General features: G+C 41.8%; 1 long non-coding RNA gene across 1 annotated transcript in view; it reads right to left on the bottom strand.

Annotated features, from left to right (window-relative positions):
- Positions 1 to 234: 234 nt before the first annotated feature.
- The window catches only part of LOC117201082 (uncharacterized), a 47,222-nt gene continuing 33,516 nt past the window's right edge, over positions 235 to 13,940 (bottom strand). Inside the window, exons 6-10 of the long non-coding RNA XR_007477912.1 lie at positions 10,520 to 12,626; positions 9,463 to 9,676; positions 2,893 to 2,942; positions 2,218 to 2,505; positions 235 to 1,232 (exon numbers count right to left, since the gene is read on the bottom strand). This is a non-coding gene — a long non-coding RNA (uncharacterized LOC117201082). The remainder of the gene's footprint in view (positions 1,233 to 2,217; positions 2,506 to 2,892; positions 2,943 to 9,462; positions 9,677 to 10,519; positions 12,627 to 13,940) is intronic.

The following is a 13,940-nucleotide window of genomic DNA, read 5'->3' as shown; positions in this document are numbered from 1 at the left end:
AAGATTAGAGCCAGCACATTGCATTTACCTCTTCGTTGATCCCAAGTGGATAGTGACTGAACAGTTAATGCAGGTTGTGGACTTAGGAATCAGGAAAGCTCAGCATGGAAACAGAGCCTTTTCTAGCTTTTGCTTTCTGCAGACAATCTGCTCATCATTCCTTGCTAACAACCATTATCATATATATGCGTGTGTGTGTGTGTGTGTGTGTGTGTGTGTGTGTGTCATATATATGTGTGTGTGTGTGTGTGTCTGTGTGTGTATGTTAATGTATGTTCCTTTATTTTGTTGTTTTTGTTTGCTAGTTTGTTTTTTTGTATTTTGTCACAAAAGGGGAAAAAGATGTAAGACCAGATCTTGAAGCCAGAATAGATCATGGCCGACCCACTTCATTCACTGTAAGAGCTGGTGATAAAGGAAATCTCTGGGGTAAGCGCTTTCTGACAGCTGCACCATAATGGACTTACAGAGATAAGACGAAAAGGAGGGTTTTGGGGAGGGTTTTGTTTGTTTGTTTGTTTGTTTTTGCATTACCCCTGACTTCAAACTCCCCAGACTATCTAGAATACAAAAGAACCATAAGGTGTAAAGTATGCCAGAGAGATTATATTCACGGGTCTTTTAGGTCATGAAGGGTACACATACCCTTCAGGGAAGCCCAGTTAAATGCTCAGAGTAAACTCATCTGTATCTTCTCATAGAAAGAGGCCTTTCTTTTCTTTTCTTTTCTTTTTTGCGGTACGCGCGCCTCTCACTGTTGCGGCCTCTGCGGAGCACAGGCTCCGGAGGCGCAGGCTCAGCAGCCATGGCTCACGGGCCCAGCCACTCCGCGGCATGTGGGATCTTCCCGGACCGGGGCACGAACCCGCGTCCCCTGCATCGGCAGGCGGACTCTCAACCACTGCGCCACCAGGGAAGCCCAAAAGAGGCCTTTCTAATAAATGATTACTGATGCTTAACCCCCTCTTCAAAGGAGGTTTGCAAAAACAGTTTAAAGCAAATTATTATAGCTGAAAGTCAATCTAAAATAGTCTGTGCACATCTCTGATGATCTTAAACTTAGCTAGCTTTTTGTTGGTTCAGCAACCCAGTGCTATATTGTAGAGGAGCTAAGTTTCTTTGCTTTGCTTTTATTTTTCCTCTTCTATTCTCAAGCTGTCAAGCCTTCTATTGACATTTTCACTGTTCACAACAGCTCCTCTTTCTTTTCCAATTCGCTTATAGTTAATCTGCTGCGGGATGAAAAAAAAAGCAAATAACCAAGCTTGCTAAAAAGTGTGTTTAATAAGATTTCATGAACCCCAGCAGGAGACCCAGAGGGTTTGTGCCTTCATTCATTAAATTCCATCTGTAAATATTTACTGGGGCTGCTTGTGGTAATCCACAGACTGTGACTTGTTCTAGGCAGTAAAGCACATTGCTTGGGGGCTGTAACTTTTTGAAAAAGTATATTCCCATTTTCAGGAGCCTTTTCAAATGTCTGAGTTTATGACTAAGTTGTGAATGGTCAATACTGTGAACTTGTGAGCTCTGAAGATTTGATTAATTACTGAACCTCTCTGCCTATATATGTGTGGATTTCCTCATCTCCCAAAGCATCAACACACATAATCTTTTGTTTTGATCTTGTATTTGAGGTAAGCAAGGTCAAAACGTTTATCTACTACTTAGAACACAGGGAAAGGAGACTCATAAACTATGGATCATTTCAAAGCCTTTAAAATATCAGACTAGAATCGACTCTGCACTTAGGTGAAAACCCATGTCTGAAACCTTTATCCAAGCCTCGAAGAAGAATTTTTACATCTCTTATTGACATGTTTAAGATCCCATATTGGAAAGAGGACTGGCCCAAGAGTCAGGAGACTTGGATTCTAGTCTGAAATCCACAAGGAACTCACAAGCAGGCATCTCTGGACCCCAGCTTTCTCTCTTTTCCTCTGTAAAGTGAGGCCAATCATATCTGCCTCATACAATGAAGTGATGACATATTTTAAAACACTATTATTAAGCCAGGTGTATTACCAAGCCCCTCGGCAACCTTGGACCTAACCAAAGATGGAATAAAATCCTTTCCTCCATGGTAGCAGGGTCCCACCTGCCAGTTTACAGAACTCCCTTCCTGCAGGCAGGAGGCTTTTGCATTAGCAAAACCCCAGATAACAGAGACACAAAGAAGCTGTTTGTATGGACAGTCTCTCCTGCAGCCCCGCTCACCTCATTCCTTGTACACTAGGCTGAGCAGGAGGAGCAATTCCGGGAAAGGCTGCAGACGTTCAGCAGAGGCCGCCCTGGGAACCGCGGTGTGTTTCTCTCTTGCTGGCTGCTGGCTGGACTGAGGTCATGCACGGGGACCAGCACCAGCTCCGACCAGACTCCTTGCAAGAATTTCAATGACAGGATTCCTGGAAACAAGATGGCTGAGTAGAAGGACGTGCTCTCACTCCCTCTTGCGAGAACACCAGAATCACAACTCACTGCTGAACAGTCATTGACAGGAAGACACTGGAACTCACCAAAAAAGATAACCCACCTCCAAAGACAAAGGAGAAGCCACAATGAGATGGTAGGAGGGGTGAAATCACAGAAAATCAAATCCCATAACTGCTGGGTGGGTGACTCACAAACTGGAGAACACTTATACCACAGAAGTCCACCCACTGGAGTGAAGGTTCTGAGCCCCACGTCAGGCTTCCCAACCTGGGGGTCCAGGAACAAGAGGAGGAATTCCTAGAGAATCAGACTTTGAAGGCTAGTGGGATTTGATTGCAGGGCTCTGACAGGACTAGGGGAAACAGAGACTCCACTCTTGGAGGGCACACACAAAGTAGTGTGCACATCGGGACCCAGGGGAAGGAGCAGTGACCCCAGGGGAGACTGAACCAGACTTACCTGCTAGTGTTGGAGGGTCTCCTGAAGAGGTGGGGGGTGGCTGTGGCTCACTGTGAAGACAAGGACACTGGCAGCAGAAGTTCTGGAAAGTACTCCTTGGTGTGAGCCCTCCCAGAGTCCACCATTAGCCCCACCAAAGAGCCCCGTTAGGCTCCAGTGTTGGGTCGCCTCAAGCCAAACAACCAACAGGGAGGGAACCCAGCCCCAGCCATCAGCAGTCAAGTGGATTAAAGTTTTACTGAGCTCTGCTCAAGACAGCAACAGTCAGCTCTACCCACCACCAGTCCCTCCCATCAGGAAACTTGCACAAGCCTCTTAGATAGCCTCATCCACCAGAGGGCAGACAGCAGAAGCAAGAAGAACTACAGTCCTGCAGCCTGTGGAACAAAAACCACATTCACAGAAAGATAAACAACACGGAAAGGCAGAGGGCTATGTACCAGACGAAGGAACAAGATAAAACCCCAGAAAAACAACTAAATGAAGTGGACATAGGCAACCTTCCAGAAAAAGAATTCAGAAGAATGATAGTGAAGATGATCCAGAACCTTGGAAAAAGAATGGAGGCAAAGATCGAGAAGGTGCAAGAAATGTTTAACAAAGACCTAGAAGAATTAAAGAACAAACAAACAGAGATGAACAATATAATAACTGAAATGAAAACTACACTAGAAGGAATCAATAGCAGAATAACTGAGGCAGAAGAACGGATAAGTGACCTGGAAGACAGAATGGTGGAATTCACTGCTGCGGAACAGAATAAAGAAAAAAGAATGAAAACAAATGAAGAAAACCTAAGAGACCTCTGGGACAACATTAAATGCAACAACATTTGCATTATAGGGGTCCCAGAAGGAGAAGAGAGAGAAAAAGGAGCCAAGAAAATATTTGAAGAGATTATAGTCAAAAACTTCCCTAACACGGGAAAGGAAATAGCCACCCAAGTCCAGGGCGCACAGAGATAAACAGGATAAACCCAAGGAGAAACACGCCGAGACACATGGTAATCAAACTGGCAAAAATTAAAGGCAAAGAAAAATTATTGAAAGCAGGCAGGGAAAAACAACAAATAACATACAAGGGAACTCCCATAAGGTTAACAGCTGATTTCTCAGCAGAAACTCTACAAGTCAGAGGGAGTGGCATGATATACTTAGAGTGATGAAAGGGAAGAACCTACAACCAAGATTACTCTACCTGGCAAGGATCTCATTCAGGTTCGATGGAGAAATCAAAAGCTTTACAGATAAGCAAAAGCTAAGAGAATTCAGCACCACCAAACCACCTTTACAACAATTGCTAAAGGAACTTCTCTAACTGGGAAACACAAGCAAGAAAAGGACCTACAAAAACAAACCCAAAACAATTAAGAAAATGGTCATAGGAACATACATATTGATAATTACCTTAAACGTGAATGTATTAAATGCTCCAACCAAAAGACACAGGCTCGCTGAATGGATACAAAATCAAGACCCATATATATGCTGTCGACAAGAGACCCACTTCAGACCTAGGGACACATACAGACTGAAAGTGAGGGGATGGATAAAGATATTCCATGCAAATGGAAATCAAAAGAAAGCTGGAATAGCAATACTCATATCAGATAAAATAGACTTTAAAATAAAGAATGTTACAAGAGACAAGGAAGGACACTACATAATGATCAAGGGATCAATCCAAGAAGAAGATATAACAATTATAAATATATATGCACCCAACATAGGAGCACCACTATACATAAGGCAACTGCTAACAGCTATAAAAGAGGAAATCGACAGTAACACAATAATAGTGGGGCACTTTTAACACCTCACTTACACCAATGGACAGATCATCCAAAGTGAAAATAAATAAGGAAACAGAAGCATTAAATGACACAATAGACCAGATAGATTTAATTGATATTTATAGGACATTCCAACCAAAAATAGCAGATTACACTTTCTTCTCAAGTGCGAACAGAACATTCTCCAGGATAGATCACATCTTGGGTCACAAATCAAGCCTCAGTAAATTTAAGAAAATTGAAATAATATCCAGCATCTTTTCTGACCACAACGCTATGAGAAGAGAAATGAATTACAGGGAAAGAAACGTAAAAAACACAAACACGTGGAGGCTAAACAATACGTTACTAAATAACCAAGAGATCCCTGAAGAAATCAAAGAGGAAATCAAAAAATACTTAGAGACAAATGACAATGAAAACATGACGATCCAAAACTTATGGGATGCAGCAAAAGCAGTTCTAAGAGGGAAGTTTAAAGCTAGAAAAATCTCAAATAAACAATCTAACCTTACACCTAATGGAACTAGAGAAAGAAGAACAAACAAAACCCAAAGTTAGCAGAAGGAAAGAAATCATAAAGATCAGAGCAGAAATAAATGAAATAGAAACAAAGAAAACAATATAAAAAATCCATAAAACTAAAAGCTGGTTCTTTGAGAAAATAAACAAAATTGATAAATCATTAGCCAGACTCATCAAGAAAAAAAGAGAGAGGACTCAAATCAATAAAATTAGAAATGAAAAAGGAGTTACAACAGACACCACAGAAATATAAGGCATCATAAGAGACTACTACAAGCAACTCTATGCCAATAAAATGGACAACCTGGAAGAAATGGACAAATTCTTAGAAAGGTATAACCTTCCAAGACTGAACCAGGAAGAAAGAGAAAATATGAACAGACCAATCACAAGTAATGAAATTAAAACTGTGATTAAAAATCTTCCAACAAACAAAAGACCAGGACCAGATGGCTGCACAGGTGAATTCTATCAAACATTTAGAGAAGAGCTAACACCCATCCTTTTCAAACTCTTCCAGAAAATTGCAGAGGAAGGAACACTCCCAAATTCACTCTATGAGGCCACCATCACCCTGATACCAAAACCAGACAAAGATACAATAAAAAAAGAAAATTACAGACCAATATCACTCATGAATATAGATGCAAAAATCCTCAAAAAATACTAGCAAACAGAATCCAACAACACATTAAAAGGATCATACACCATGATCAAGTGGGATTTATCCCAGGGATGCAAGGATTCTTCAGTATATGCAAATCAATCAATGTGATACACCATATTAACAAATTGAAGAATAGAAACCATATGATCATCTCAATAGAAGCAGAAAAAGCTTTTGAGAAAATTCAACACCAATTTATGATAAAAACTCGCTAGAAAGTGGGCATAGAGGGAACCTACCTCAGCATAATAAAGGCCATATATGACAAACCCACAGCAAACATCATTCTCAATGGTGAAAAACTGAAAGCATTGCCTCTAAGATCAGGAACAAGACAAGGATGTCCACTCTCACCACTGTTATTCAACATAGTTTTGAAAGTCCTAGCCACGGCAATCAGAGAAGAAAAATTTAAAACAGGATTACAAATTGGAAAATAAGAAGTAAAATTGTCACTGTTTGCAGATGACATGATACTATGCCTAGAGAATCCTAAAGATGCCACCAGAAAACTACTAGAGCTAATCAATGAATTTGGTAAAGTAGCAGGATACAAAATTAATGCACAGACATCTCTTTCATTCCTGTATACTAATGATGAAAAATCTGAAAGAGAAATTAAGGAAACACACCCATTTACCATTGCAACAAAAAGAATAAAATACCTAGGAATAAACCTACCTAGGGAGACAAAAGACCTGTATGAAGAAAACTATAAGACACTGATGAAAGAAATTAAAGATGATACCAACAGATGGAGAGATATACCATGTTCTTGGATTGGAAGAATCAATATTGCGAAAATGACTATACTACCCAAAGCAATCTACCGATTCAATGCAATCCCTATCAAATTACCAATGACATTTTTATGGAACTAGAACAAAAAATCTTAAAATTTGTATGGAGCCACAAAAGACCCCGAATAGCCAAAGCAGTCTTGAGGGTAAGATACGGAGCTGGAGGAATCAGGCTCCATGACTTCAGACTATTCTACAAAGCTATAGTAATCAAGACAATATGGTACTTGCACAAAAACAGAAACATAGATCAACGGAACAAGATAGGAAGCCCAGAGATAACCCCACGCACCTATGGTCAACTAATCTATGATAAAGAAGGCAAAGATATACAATGGAGAAAAGACAGTCTCTTCAATAAGTGGTGCTGGGAAAACTGGACAGCTACATGTAAAAGAATGAAATTAGAACACTCCCTAACACCATACACAAAATTAAACTAAAAGTGGATTAAAGACCTAAATGTTAAGGCCAGACACTATAAAACTCTTAGAGGAAAGCATAGGAAGAACACTCTTTGACATAAATCACAGCAAGATCTTTTTTGATCCACCTCATAGAGTAATGGAAATAAAAACAAAAATAAACAAATGGGACCTAATGAAACTTCAAAGCTTTTGCACAGCAAAGGAAACCATAAACAAGATGAAAAGACAACCCTCAGAATGGGAGAAAATATTTGCAAATGAATCAACAGACAAAGGATTAATCTCCAAAATATATAAACAGCTCATGCAGCTCAATATTAAAGAAACAAACAACCCAATCCAAAAATGGGCACAAGACCTAAATAGATATTTCTCCAAAGAACACATACAGATGACCAATAAGCACATGAAAAGCTGCTCAGCATCACTAATTTTTAGAGAAATGCAAATCAAAACTACAGTGAGGTATCACCTCACACCAGTTAGAATGGGCGTCATCAGAACATCTACAAACAACAAATGCTGGAGACGGTGTGGAGAAAAGGGAACCCTCTTGCACTGTTGGTGGGAATGTAAATTGATGCAAGCACTAAGGAGAACAGTATGGAGGTTCCTTAAAAAACTAAAAATAGAATTACCATATGATCCAGCAATCCCACTACTGGGCATATACCCAGAGAAAACCATAATTCAAAAAGACACATGCACCCAATGTTCATTGCAGCACTATTTACAATAGCCAGGTCATGGAAGCAACCTAAATGTCCATCGGCAGACAAATAGATAAAGAAGATTTCGTACATATATACAATGGAATATTACTCAGCCATAAAAAGGAATGAAACTGGGTCATTTGTTGAGATGCAGATGGATCTAGAGACTGTCATACAGAGTGAAGTAAGTCAGAAAGAGAAAAACAAGTATCATATATTAACGCATATATGTGGAACCTAGAAAAATGGCACAGATGAAGTGGTTTGCAGGGCAGAAACTGAGACACAGATGTAGAGAACAAACGTATGGACACCAAGGGGGGAAAGCGGTGGGCGGGTGGGGTGGTGGTGTGATAAATTGGGAGGTTGGGATTGACACGTATACACTGATGTGTATAAAACTGATGAGTAATAAGAACCTGCTATATAAAAAAATAAATAAAATTTTAAAAAGAAAAAAATTTCAATGTCATGTGCTGAAGACTAACGGATGATTGCCTTTTCCTCCTGTACAGGCTGAGGCCAGACACCAGCTCTCCGGATGTGGCGCCTCTCTCAGGAGTTCTAGCAAACAAGCCCCCAGTGGTCCCTCGGTAAGGTAGGACCACATGCTACACTGCCTTTGTCTTAAATCTGGTGATGTAACAGAGACATGTGGGTGGCTAAGGGCCTAGAAAAGACAAACCTGGGTCAATTCCAGCTCTGGCCCTTCCTTGCTATGCAATTTTTCTTAAAATGCACATTCCTTTTCTCTAAAAAGGGGATAGCCACCTTTTGTAAAGATTTAATGAAATAGTGTAAGATGCACGTTCCTGTGTGGTACAAAGCATATGCTTATAATTTATTAGTCCCCATTCTTTCCCCAGTCTACCTAGCAGACCCAGTGGATATCACTCTATTCCCTGTAAGAGGTGGTGATAAAGGAAATCTTCAGGGCTAGTTCTTTCTGACAATCTCACCATAAAGGGTTTATAGAGAGGAAGATGAGAAACAGTCATCTTTTGTCTTGTTGGATTTTTTGGCATTGCCTAGATAGCAAACACATCGGATACCCTAGGATACATAACTGACTAGTGTTCGTCACATTCCCTCCTGCCTTCTAACCTTCCGCCCTGCTCCCTGGTTCTCCGGTGCCTGTCCTGCCATCTGTCCTTCCCTATCCTTGGTGGGAGGGCGAGGGGATGTGAGGAGAGGACAAGCCTGCTGCTCCCCAGCCCACCCACACAGCACCCACTTATGTGGCAGGAGACGAGAGCAAAGAAAGGAGATGGCCAGGGGTGGTTCCCTCTCTGCCCCTAGGAACCACCCTTCTCGTTTGAACCCCTGAAAAAGCCTCCTTGCCTAGGTCGATTCTGACCCACAGCCATGGCCTGTTGAGAGCATTTTGCAGCTGTGAGAGTTGTAACTAAGTGTGATGTTTTACAGATCTAACAATGCTCTGGGGATGCTCCTTTCTGAGTCAGGAGACCTTTTAGTGGCACAAGAATAACCACAGCGGTTACGATTTGAGTACTCACTAGAAACCCGAGCATTGTGGTAAATGTTTTACAGCCATTACTGATACTTAAGGACATGAAGAGTAAGAGAGATTAAGCAACACTGATAAGGACTACATCTAGAAAGTGGCAAAAAGCAGGGTCCACACCTAATTCTGGCTGAATCCAAAGTCGGTTTCCTAAACCCCTCTGCTGCTGTGCTTCGTGATTGGTCTGGGCTGGGCTTGCAGGGTCGCTCAGCCTCTACCTCTCCAGCTTAAGAAAGCAGCAGCTTCCGCGATGATGGTGACGCCATATGTCCTTTGCACCTAGAGGCTCTTTCTGGTGGTGTGGCAGTCACGTCAGCTCGCGGAGTCTGATCACCTGTTAGTCAGAGGGAGATCATACTAGTACGGGCTCTCTCCACCTTAACTACCAACCCGCTGAGATTGACCCTGAAGCGACCAATGAGATCTTCTAAATAATTTCCCCAGTGCAGAACCTGGCACACAGAGCCACGTTAATTCTCCTTTCCCCTTTCCTGTGCCCAAGGTGAGAATCATGCTAGTTTCTTGGAGAAAAGTTCAGTGTCTGCCTGTCATTAGGCCAGTTAGGTTTCTGTCTTTGGGAATTTTATATAATAAGTGATATTTGATAAAGCATCACAAAATCGATGGATGAAAGGATATATTATAGATATAGATAGATAGATGATAGATAGATAGATAGATAGATAGATGATAGATAGATGATAGATAGATACAAAATATAGTGGCAAGGAGTTTAAGTATTTTTCAGTGACTGGTATAGTGAATGATGTTCTATTTTAAAAAGAATTCTAACAAAGAGTAAAACTGTTGAAATGTTCAAGGAAACCTTACTACAAATTTGATATCTTTTTAAGATGAAAGAAAATGGAAATGTGTTTTAATTGTAATTATTTTGTTATTATTGTTGTGCTGTTGTCTTATTGTCCACTGCCAGTACTGCAGGGACGTAGAGATTCTCCGCCATCAGAGTTCTGATGCACGCTGTGATGCTGACGGTGTGACAGCACATAGGTGTGGTTTTGAGCAGCTGTTAGTGAGACAGGGAGGAGAGGTGCAGCCCATCTGCGCACTGCTCTTCTTGCTTTGGAAAATCAAAACAGGAAGTGTATCTCGGCAATCACTAGTGACAAGGCTGAAAGAAATAGAGGAGGATTGAGACTTTTTGAGAAATGTTCACCTTTTTTCTTTTGCACAGTTTCCACACATATTCAAGCCACCGGGCAACGTGGCTGGTGTGGGATGAAGCAGCCCTGTCCCACACGATATCACGGGGGGCCTGGCTCCTTCCATCTTACGGTGCTTTTGTCCTCAACACAGGGTCTCCAGGGATGCTTCAGAGGGGCCCTAGTTTTGAGGGTCACGCATCAGGTGTTAGGGCCAGGACTGGAAGTGGTACTCTCACTTCCAGACAAAACGCCATCATGTCATGCTCACCTTATTGCAAAAAGAGAATGGGAAATCTCTTCTTGTGCGTCTAGGACAAACTTGAAAGGTTTCAGGAACATACTGCATTGTCTCTGTCATACACAAAACTCTTTGGATTTCTTTCTTCTACCCTGCTCTCTTCAACCTAAGCTCGACCCAGCAGGTCAATAGAATGATTTTTAAATATTGACTATAATTAGGTTATGCCACTCCTGTGACTGAAACTATTCAGAGGCTTTGAGATTGTTGCAGAGCAAAAGCTAGAATCATCACCATCGCTGGCATGGCCTTGCATGATTTGTCCCCTTATCTTGCGGACTTCAACTTTGACTGCTCTCTTCCCCACTCCAGCCATCCCCGGCTCCTTAGGGTCTCGTCTTTGCTGTGTACTTTGCCTGAAAAGCTCTTACCCAGATGACTCTATCTCTTACCTCCATCAAGTTCAAATTTACCATTTCAATGAATTTTACCATGGCCAATCCTATGTAAAATGTTACTTGTCTCTCTACCCAGTATCCCTGATCCCCTTGACCCCGCTCTCTTTCTTCCAGATCACTTACCACATTTTCTCTAGTATTTAAGCTAGTATTTTGATGATCATCTATCACCTGTGTCCCCCACTTCCCTAGACAGTAAGCACCCTGAGTTGGTAGCCATGTCTATGAATGTCTATTCTATTAATATTAATTGTTGTTTGATGTGGAAAAATTATTATCATGAAGGAGCCAATCTAAACCACATCCTGTCTTTGAGTGTTCATCTATATTTTTATTCATCTCTATATTTTATTTATAAACTTGAAATTAGAAAATGTTCCTAAGCAGGGCACCACTCCCAAATTCCCACTTTCACTATGATTTTTATCTATATTCTGTTCACCTTTTTCAGCCCTGTCAACTTGCCTTTAGAAAATTGTTTTTTTCTCTTGCAATCTGTCCCTATTGAGTGTTTAGAAGTCCTAGGGGAAGTTTCAGAAAGTGTTTACAGAAGCTATTTATAAACCTCCCAGAGTCTCATCTGTTGACTGAATAGGAAAGTTGACATCTTTCCCACGTTGGGAGTCAGATAAACAGGGGCAAGGTAAAGGGGAAACACGCCTCCCCGACCAGGTTCTAGCCTGAAGATCCCCTCTAGTTCATTTGAAGCTCTGAGGACATCCGAAGAGGAAGAGTCCCAAAGAAATAAATGTTCCCATCTGTGACTGCCTCATTCCTGGACCCTTCTTGGAACCCCTGAACTTGCCACTGAAAGCCCTGGAGAGTCATATCTGGAGCTATGCACAAACTGATTTCAGGGGGTTTCCTTGTTACCAGAATGTCATCTGGGCAACAATAGACGATTTACTTAAGCACATGCCCCCTTTTCCTGTTATCTTCACCACTCTGTTTTCCCAAATAGAACTAAGTATGGGAACAGCCGGACATAAATCACTGCCTCTGCTCCCTCCAGCACTGTCTCTGACTCACAGACCCCCTCTCTCTCTTGTGCTTCTTACCTGATAAACATTTATGACTACTTTTAGGTATTGAGTTCCTACAGCAGGCCAGGCCCTGTGCTGAGGGACTTGCAGGTATAGCATCATTTAATCCTCACATACCCTACGGAGTAGGTTCTATTATTCTTACACAGGAGGAAGCTGAGAGTCAGAGTTTAAGAGACTCATCTGAGGCTGTGCAGCTAGGAAGTGGCAGCGGTTGCCTCATAATAATGCACACTTCTTTTTTCTTAACTTCTCCATGAACGTCCTTTATCAGCTATGTCATCATTTCTTGAAGGACACTGAGGGGTCTGCAGTATGTCACAACATCTGTGTGACCTTGAGCAATCCCTTTTTTCTCTCCAAAATCCAATTTCCCTTTCTGTAAAATAATATGACAGGGTTAAGCTTTGTTCGTGCTCCAACATCCTTGGACTCTAAGGATGCAAATGATGGCAGCAAGTGACTTGCAAAATCCCCAATTTGTAAACTCACATACCTGCTTTTACTAAGTCTACTGAGAAGGTTCCAACTGGCAATTCTATATGGCTCAGAAAGAGGAGACATCTCCACCCAGACGTCAAGCGAATTAAGGCCAGATGTAGGGTTTGGCCACGGAGGTCCTAATAACCATGCTTCCCTCCCAGAATGGCTGAGGGGAACAAATTAGCCCCAGAGACAGGGTTAACCTCGGACTAGCCCATCACAGCCAGTGCATGTAGAAGTTCACACATAGATATCCACAATCCTCCCTCCCTTTCAGCCATAGAGGGTTGAACTCTTAGTGGGCATAACTCTAAACAGCAAAAACAGTCAGAAAAGGAAGTGAGGTGATTCGCTTTTTCCCCCAACAGTCTGACCATTAGTGGAATTAAGCAAGGACAGAATTTCATCCCTTGCACTTGCTCTGCTGAGCCAGCGAGACCCAGGAAATAATGTCCATTGAAGACACTCATTTTGGCTTTTGGCCAGAGATTTTAAATATTTATTTGATCTTGAGCTTCTCAGCTTGGGACTGAACATTGTTTGAAAGTTCCAATTAAATTTACTACTTTCTCCTCTCTTGAAGCAGATTCGTCTTTGGATAACCTCGAATAAGAGTGGCAAACAAAGACGTATTCAAAAACCCTGTTTTACTTTCCAAAGCAATGGCCCCTGGTGGGGTAGCAGTCTTGACTTTTCTTTGAATCCACGTCTGCAGGCACAGAGGGAACACGCACCCAGAAATGTGCTTTCCCAGCATGCTTTCCTCCAGGGTCATACTCTTTGGGGTATTAGTCATTCTTAACTCATAAGATCAAAACTAAAGCTAAATAAAAGCCAAAAGTGGGTGATTTGTCACCTAGCAAGCACCAATAAAATGTAACCACATGGGAAAATGAGTTAAGCCATGCCTGTCTTTTTCTTAAAGATAATTCCCTCTGACGTCTCACGAGTTGTCATGTTTATTTCCCTCCAAATACTTTCTGACCCAGATAGCCAAGCCCTGCCCTCATTCCTCCTTTCTGAGTCCACGGGCACTTTCCTCACAGGAAAACGTTGCCGCACTGTTCTTTGGGGAGAATTGTGCTTTCTGACTGGAGCAGGTGCTGTGAACCTGTGCATATCAGGATTGGCACCACTCACCTGCAGCTGCCCACACATCCAGCCAGCACATTTCCCTGTCCTCTTTCTAGCCCCAGTCCCCAACAAGACC

This window comes from Orcinus orca, chromosome 6, assembly GCF_937001465.1.
Source record: "Orcinus orca chromosome 6, mOrcOrc1.1, whole genome shotgun sequence".
NCBI classification, from domain to species: Eukaryota; Metazoa; Chordata; class Mammalia; order Artiodactyla; family Delphinidae; genus Orcinus; species Orcinus orca.
The sequence above is the reverse complement of the archived record's forward strand: the minus strand, read 5'-3'. Positions and strand labels throughout refer to the sequence as shown.